This window comes from Melanotaenia boesemani, chromosome 14 (assembly GCF_017639745.1).
Source record: "Melanotaenia boesemani isolate fMelBoe1 chromosome 14, fMelBoe1.pri, whole genome shotgun sequence".
Classification (NCBI taxonomy): domain Eukaryota; kingdom Metazoa; phylum Chordata; class Actinopteri; order Atheriniformes; family Melanotaeniidae; genus Melanotaenia; species Melanotaenia boesemani.
The window spans coordinates 35,212,333-35,220,997 of record NC_055695.1 but is presented as its reverse complement, the minus strand read 5'-3'; the positions used below and the strand labels follow the sequence as shown (position 1 = coordinate 35,220,997).

At 38.5% G+C, this 8,665-nt stretch overlaps 1 long non-coding RNA gene across 1 annotated transcript; it reads left to right on the top strand.

The window, feature by feature from the left end:
• Window positions 1-6,965: 6,965 nt before the first annotated feature.
• Window positions 6,966-8,471, top strand: LOC121652641. Its single transcript, XR_006012654.1, has 3 exons — window positions 6,966-7,480; window positions 7,650-7,811; window positions 8,056-8,471. It is a non-coding gene; the product is annotated as an uncharacterized LOC121652641 (long non-coding RNA).
• The last annotated feature ends 194 nt before the right edge of the window (window positions 8,472-8,665 follow it).

The following is an 8,665-nucleotide window of genomic DNA, read 5'->3' as shown; positions in this document are numbered from 1 at the left end:
CTTGGTTATTTACAATCATGTATGCCAGTATTTGGGTACATAGTATAAAGAGTTTAGGTGATATCGGGCATCCTTGCCTTATTCCCCGAGTGATGTCTAGTTTGGGCGTCATACCTGGATTAAGCGAAACATAGCTTATTATATCCTTGTAAAACATTTCAATGACTTTACAGAACTTTTCACCAAAACCAAAGTTTCTTATTGTCTGTATCAGAAAAGGATGTTCTAGTGAGTCGAAAGCTTTGAAAAAATCAATGAAAAGAATAAGACATTCTGTATCAATTAGTGATTGGTAATCCATCATATCTAATATTAGCCTTATATTATTGTGAATGTGTCTACCCTTAATAAAGGCTGACTGAAATTCATCAACTAGTTTGGCCAAAACTCCTTTTAATCTGTTTGCGTATGCAAGAGCAATTAGTTTGTAGTCGTTACAAAGAAGTGTTATTGGTCTCCAGTTGTCCAATCTCAGTAAGTCCTTTCCAGGTTTAGGTATTAATGTTATCAGCCCAATTTTCATGGTGTTTGATAAGCATCCTTTGCCTATGCATTCCACAAAGGCTTTGTGTAATAAGTCTTTAATGTCTAGCCAAAAATGTTTATAGAATTCTGAAGTTATGCCATCTATTCCTGGTGATTTTCCATTTTTCATTTGTTTTAGTGCTTTTTCTAATTCTGATATTGTTAGTTCTTCATCTAGTATTTTTTTTTCATCTTCATTTAGCTTTTTAATGTCTTTTTTAATTCTATCAAATAGTTGATCACAATCCTCTTTATGGAAGTCAGTTTTGTACAGCTTATTATAGAAAAGCCATATTTCATCATTTATTTGGTTTTGGTCTTCAGAGATGGAATCCACTAGTTTCAGTTTATTTATTCTCTTTTTTCTCTGTCTATGTTTTTCTAGTCCATGGAAGTAGGCTGTGTTCTTTTCTCCCTTTTCTATCCATTTGGCTTTTGATCTTATGAACGCTCCATTGGCTTTTTCTCTGTACATATCATCTAATTTGTTTTGGAGAGCTATCATTTCTGCTTTTTCTTCATCCGTTAGTTCCTTTTTTTTACACATTTTACAAATTTTCAATATTGTTTCTTCTTGTTTATGTTTTCTTATTTGTGAAAGTCTTTTTCCCGTTGTGATTGCTAGTTGTTTTGTTTGAAATTTAAACCATTCCCATTTACTTGTATGTGACATACTAAGTTTTTTAACATTTTCCAGAAGCTTTTTAACTTGTTTACAAAAGTCATCATTAAGTAAGAGATTATTGTTGAATTTCCATATATTTTCAGATGCTTTCGGTTGTTGGATTATTTTTAGTGATAATTTTATCATGCAATGGTCTGATAGAGGCGAAGCTGAAATTTCATATTTAAGGACATCTTTACAGATTATTTGTGATAACAGCCAATAGTCTAGTCTGGAACCTTGATTCCTATCTGCTGTGCTATTCCACGTATACATAACAGAGGTAGGGTTTGACATTCTCCAGTAATCTACTGTATGAGTTGACGTACATAAATTTTTTATTATATCATCGTATTCAGGTTGTTTTCCTCTTTGAGGTCTGCGATCCAGCCAAGAATGAGGTGCTATGTTGAAATCACCTCCAATTATTACTTTTTCTGTCATAGATGTGATTTTCCAATTGTTTATGAGCTGCTCTAACTTTGTCATCATTGCTCTGTTATTTGTTCTAATGTTGTAACCATAAATACACAGTGATATATATTTTTGATCATATATCTCTAATACCATTATGATCCAATGTCCGTCTGTGTCACTTTCACGTTTTATTATTTTACCTGGAAATTTGTTAAGAAGTACCATCACCCCAGCCGAGTGAGAAGTTCCGTGTGAAAAAAGGATGTCATTGCCCCATTGTTGTTTCCAGAATTTTTCATCCTCAGTACCTGAATGTGTCTCTTGTAGAAAAAAACAATTAGCCTGTTGTTCTTTACAAAATAAAAAGATTGCCTTACGTTTAACGATATTTTTTAAACCTCTAACATTAATAGAAACAAAATTTAAGGACATTGTACTCCGAGAAAAAAAGAAATACTCTTATTACTAAGTACCTTGAAACCTTGTCCGCAGGAATGATCATATAGTCCGAAACCAAAAAACTTAAGATAGTTCTAAACCAAACTCCAATACTTTTTTTTTTTTTTTTTTATTGTTATTTATACTATAAGAAATTATGTATCCTCTTTGATACCAATCAGCTCTTGTTCGCTTCCCACAATTTCCCCCCACTGTCCGCCCCAGCAACAACCTCATTTTTATCCTTTACTTCCTTTACTATTTTGATATTTTTACAACTCCCTTAACTACTTTTTCTTTGTAATATCAAACATTCTAGACCTTGTAAGAGCCCTTTAGATACTGACATTTTTTTTTTTTTTTTATTATTATATATTTTTTTTTATTACTTCCTTACATCCTACTATTGTCAACAAAAAGAAACCTTTTCTTTGAAGCCTCATTACTTTTCTTAACTCTTCATTTACCTGTTATCATGACAGTTTATCTCTCCTTTTTTTTTTTTTTTTTTTAGGGTTCAACTCTTATGCCATCAATGATGGCATAACCTTCCTTTAGAAAGGCTTTTCTTCCCTTGCGCCTGGCTTCTTCCACTCGCGGCCATAACTTGGCTCTGGCCTCTCGATCTTCTTTGGAGAAGTCCTCTCTGAAGTAGATGTTCAGTTCTTTGCAAACTCTAGCCTCTTTCGATCTTTTCCATACGTCGTTTCTCGCCGTCCTTGTTGCAAACTGTATGATGATGGGTCTTGCCATTTTGTTGAAAGCAGCGTCATTTCTCTTACCCAGTCGATGAACTGTGTCAACCATCTCTCGAACCTTGTCCACCGCCACTGGCACCACACGAGTCAGGATCCCGATTACAACCTCCTTTACATCTTCACTTTCTTTTTCTGTTAATCCCAGTAACCTTAGGTCCCATCTCCTCTTATATCTGGCGTTTTCTTTGCATAGTTCTTTCAACGAGCTGTTTTCTTTTTTCAGAGAGGTCATTTCTTTTTTCATCTTTTCGATTTCTTCTCTGTTTTCTTTGACCGCTTTCGTGTTTGCTTCTATTTGTGTCTCGAAACTTTTCAGACGCATGTCTTGTTTGTCGAATCTTTGCAGGACTGTTTGGATGGCTTCATATATGCTATCGTTGCTAACATTAGCTTCTGTTTCTCTTGTTCGTACATTTTTATTTTTCAGTCTTTTGGGGTCTGGGCTAGGGATTGGAGTGTGGTCATTCAAAGCAGTTACCTTGTTGACTTCCAAGTCCTCTAGTTCTTGAATGTCCTCCTCATCACATGTTTCTTCGAGAACCGCTAGGTTATACTCGTGGTCTTTTCTGCTAGCTTGCTTGTTGCTTACGTACTCCATGGCTTCCGCCAGGTTTCGTCTCTTCTTTCTTTTCTTCGCCACCGCTGGCGTCTTATAGTTTGCTTGGTTTTAAGTTTTCACTTTAGCTTTCGGTTTGTTTGATTGTTAGTTCTGGAATGGCTCTTTGAGGACTATAACAAAGTTTTTCTTTCAGAACCTGCTGGAGGCGCAGCTGCTCATTCCGCCATCTTGATCCTCTCTAAGGCAACCACAACCCACGTGATTCGATGCAGTATTTTCCATCGGAGAAATGGCACAAGTTTTAAATATCTTCTTATTGATGCTAATTCAGATTTTAATCGTCCAAATAAGTAAAAAAAACGGCAGAGAAGACGAGTGATGAGGAGAATGGCACCTGTTGCGTTAGCAAGACACCACGTAAGTAAATAGTTTTTTTTTTGTATCCTGTTTATCACAATCAGACAACGCCATCTTCTGGGCAAAGTTAAATGTACTGTTGGTCCTCATCTCAAATTAAAAGCTGCTGTTACAGCTAGTTTTATGGGAGATCAGTCTCCTTTCTCTATAGAGAACACTGAAGGCCTTTATGTAGACCAAGAACAGGCCTCAACTCCAGCTTATATCACATCTTAGTTATACATGTTATAACTTGAATGTACACTGGATTTAAACTAAGAATAAATTGAGACACTAAATAAAATGACTATTTACATAGAATGAACTTTATTGGTTAAAAGAACACCACATTGGAAATTAACCAACAGAATAACATGTTTAACAACAAACAACACTGAGCTCCTTCAAACATTGAATTTTAAGTAGTTTCATTACTTGGAAAGTTGTTTTTTTTTTCTTTTTCACTTTATTCTTTTTTTTTTTCTTAAGTGTTTCACACAACCTCACAAAGTTTTATTTCTTTTAGGGACCACCACTTTACTGCCAGGTGAATAAAAACGTCCCCTCCTGACCATGTATTTTGATGGTCACTCTGACCTCCGCCCTGACTTCCGCCTGAACCGAGACGCCATCTCGGGTCTGATTGGGCAGCTTTGGGCCACAGATCACCATGGCTGGGGGAAACACCTGGACACGCTGGTGTTTCTCTTCTGGCTGGCAAGCGGCACATCATACCGTGTTGTGGCCCGGGCCTTTGACATGCCCAAGGCCACGGTCTGAGACGTTGTCCACAAGGTTGCGGAGACTCTGTGCAGAAGGGTCATCAACTTTCCCTCTTTGGATGGACTGGCAGAGGTTTCAGCTGGTTTCCAGAAGCTTGGTGGATCTGCACCATTTAGGAAGGTGGTGGGAAGCATTGATGGCTGCCACGTCAGGATCAAGCCCCCTGGTGAGAATGCGGAATGTTATTTTAACAGGAAGCTTTTTCATTCCTTTCAGTTCCAGGCAGTGTGCGACCATAGAGGCAGATTTCTGGACATTTTTGTTGGATATCCAGGATCAGTACATGATTCCCGTGTACTAAAAAACAGCCTTTTGTAGACCCAACATCTTTACCCACTGAACGGCTTCATCATGGATATCGTGGATATCCGTGCCTGTCACAGCCCATCACCCTCCTTCCTCCTGACAGGGAGCCTGTAAGGAGTCCCGTTGAAGCCGGTATAATCGACACCACTCCAGGGCACGAGCTGTAATAGAGAGAGCGTTTGGTGTTTAGAAAAGCAGGTTTTTTTTTCTTGTTTTATTCTTTTGTCTTGTTTTGTTCTGAAGTCAAACAGCAAATTAAATATGTAAAAAACATTTCAAAAGAGACAAGTGTAAATAGTTTCAGTAGATTAAGTGTGTCCCTATAAATAGGCCTTTAAAAATGTAAGTATAATTGAAATATCCCTTGTTATAAGTTATGTATAAGTTTATTGTTTGAGTTTCTATTTTTATTTTAAATAAAAAGAACTCATCATTAAATGTTCCAACATTTTATTTATTTTCTCAACTAATTTTTCTAATAGAGACAAAGATCTCTCCTCCCTTTCCTCTTCCCTTTTCTCCCTTTCCTCTTCTCTCTTTTCTCTCTCTTCTTTTCGCTCAGCCCCATTTTCTGCAGCACAGCCCTTAAACCACAAACCACACACAGTATTAAATAATTGCAGCAGCAGTAGTACTTACATTAAATAAAAATAATAAGCTTACTTCCAGCCGGCAGCCGAAGCAAACCTCCTCCCATTAAAGAGGTGGTCCTCCACCACACGGAGGCGGACCAGCCTCTCCACGTCCTCATCCGTCCCTAAAAAGACAAAAAACGGCATATATCATATACTACAACATAACCTAAACATGTACCCAACTTATTTTCTGATAAGCAGTTAATTAATAATTAGTGTTAGAAGATGTCATGAACATCGCTGAGCAGATGCACGGAAAGCTAACAGAAGATGAATGCGGTCGTTGACTATCCTCAGTTTATTTATATATATATACATAATCACAATGACCAAAAACCTTCACATCACAAGTTGTTTTTTTATTTCAATGCCTTAACAAAACTCAATTATTGAATATGATTAATAAAATACTTACATTTATAGGTCATTTCGCGCCGCTCGTTTTTTTCGCCTCCTTGCGCCATGTTGAGCTTCTGCCCGCAATGCATTTTGGTCTATATTGACGTGTCTAGTGACCATGGATGTGCACTACTTTTCAAGATGCATTGTGGGTAATTTTGAGTGCCCTACTTTTTTCGTTCTGGACATTCGGACACCCCTACAAAATGGCTTGTTCCCTATAGGCACTATGTAGGGAGTAGGGTGCACATTCGGACACAGAAAGTGACTCATTCTCTTGGCGATTCGGACACGAACCTGCCTATTTTTTCCTCACCGCAAACCACGTGACTACCGCCGTCACCACGGTAACCACAACTTCAAGATGTCATTCCAAATCCAATCCAAAGTTGTGTGTAAATATTTTTATTCCTTATGTTGTATTTTATTCTTCATTTGCTTATTGGTAATTTCGCGCAGCTCAATTTTTGCTCCTCCTTGCGCCTTGTTGAGCTTCTGCCCGCAATGCATTGTGGTCTATATTGACGTGTCTAGTGACCATGGATGTGCACTACTTTTCAAGATGCATTGTGGGTAATTTTGAGTGCCCTACCTTTCTTCTCTCTGCACATCCGGACACTCCGAGAAAATGGTAGGACCCCTATATAGGGCACTATGTAGGGAGTAGGGAGCACATTCAGACACATCTCACGATATTTTATTTTTTTGAGAACTTTATTTACATATTTAAATTGTACAAAAATAGTAATACATCTTTCGAAGCATAAAAGCTTATCTGCTAGACAAAAACACAGAGGAAGTAAACAGGAAACATGCCAGAGGGTGATAAAAAGAAAATAATAAAATTATTAAAATGAAAAGAAAAAAAAGAGGAGCCAATCAAGTGTGGCAAGACGTCACAGGAAACGATGCAGAACTGGATCAGGTGGAGGATCTATCCTGAGTGCTGAGCTCCAGAAGGGTTGTCCCAACCAGTGAAGAGCAAACTGGCAGAAGAATCTGGACCTAGAAGCAGGACCAGGAGAGTTTCTACAGACCACATAGCACATTAAGTGGATCTGTTCCAGATGAGACTCTTCATATGATACATCTGAAGGAGGACAAGGACAAGAGGAGACACAGGTCAACTCTAGACTTAGAAAGAAGTCTGGATAAACACAGGAGGAATAAACATATCAACAGGAAAAGGAAGGAGAGAGAGAGATACCAGGCTGAGGAAGTGATCAGCAGAAGCTAAAAGTAAAGGATTCCAGATTTAGTAGTGATGCTAACAATGAGTCTGCTATCATTTCTAAATGAATTAAATTAAGTAAGAGATTTCCTAACTTTAGGGTCATGTCTGATGAATAAATTAGAGGATGATTATATCATCTCCTGTGTGCTTTACGTCTGATTAAAATGCCGTAGAAAAGATCAAAGCTGAAAAGAGAGGTTTCTTTTCATCATGGAGTACTTCATTGAGCGTGTTAATGAGGAAACAAAGCGTACTCAGCGAAGCAGAAGATGCTCGGTGGATTGGAAGTGTTTGACATGAGCACATGAGCAGGAGACGCCTGAGGATCCTCAGACATGCTGAAGAGGTCTGGATAAAATGCTGAAGGTAATTCTACAGAAAGCGGAGCTTTGAGCAGTGTAGGAGCCATTGTGAGAAAATAAATGATGCAAATGATTTGACAGATACCTTTTTTATATTTCCTCTGATTATAGTTCTGATGTTTCTTTCCTACTAAGCTTTACTGTGTCGTTTGTTCCTGCCGACTTGAATGCAGGAGGCTGATAACCAGACGGATGTCATCATGTTTGAAATCTTGTCACTCACGTTATTTTGGCCAGATCCTGTCTGGTGTTTGTTCTTTTCTCAGGACGATATCAGGAGAGATCTGATTGTTGGAGCGCCCCAACGCCGTGCAGATGAGCCGTAAACATGGACGGTGAATCCTGAAGGCTGGAAATCTGAGACGCATCAGTCGGCGCTGCTGAAGAGATGCAGAGCATTTCTTCTAGTTTCACCATTTATCCATGTGTTGTATTAAGTTGATGTGATGTGTCATACTGAGGTGCATGTTGAAGTGTTAACACTGAGGATCAACTACCAGGCTGGTAGTTTAGCACTTATATTACAGCTGAGGTAAATGCATTGAGAGACTTCCAGTGTTTTAATTGTTTCCGTTTCAGAGAGAGTATTGTTTGGCAGGAGGAGGTCCACTGGGGGTCCGATGGGTCGTCCAGCCTTCTTTGGACAAAGTTTGTATTTTTTTAGGGGCTCTCATGTGTGTTGACTTACTTTCAGTTTTATATAGTTTGTTTGTTGAGGCTCAATGGAACTGGAAAAGGGGGGAATGAAGTGTCTGATCCTTTGACTATGTCTGGTTGCAGCTGCAGCAGTCTGCCTTTTGCTGAGGGTCAGTGAATTCTCGGCTCCATTCATAGCGTTTTCCAGAGCTCAGCTTAGGAACGGTCTCTGTAAAACCAGTATAAGGAGGGCTGACACAGACAGCAGGGGGAGTCTCTACAACTGGCCCAGAGACCTCACTGATGCTGCAGATGTGTTCAAAGGCTCACTTTTGTAATAAACCTTTTTTAATTGTTCATCAAGCTGGCCTCCAGAGCTCTTTTTACCTCCAACTATTTTGTCATTTCACCTGCTTCAAGTAGTTCACATCAACGTGGCATCGCAAACCAGAAAGAATGTCACTACAATTAACACTTTATTTTGTACATTTATTTCTTAAAATTTAATGTGTAAAATCATGTCCCCGATCATTTGTTTTTAAAAGTCAAATAA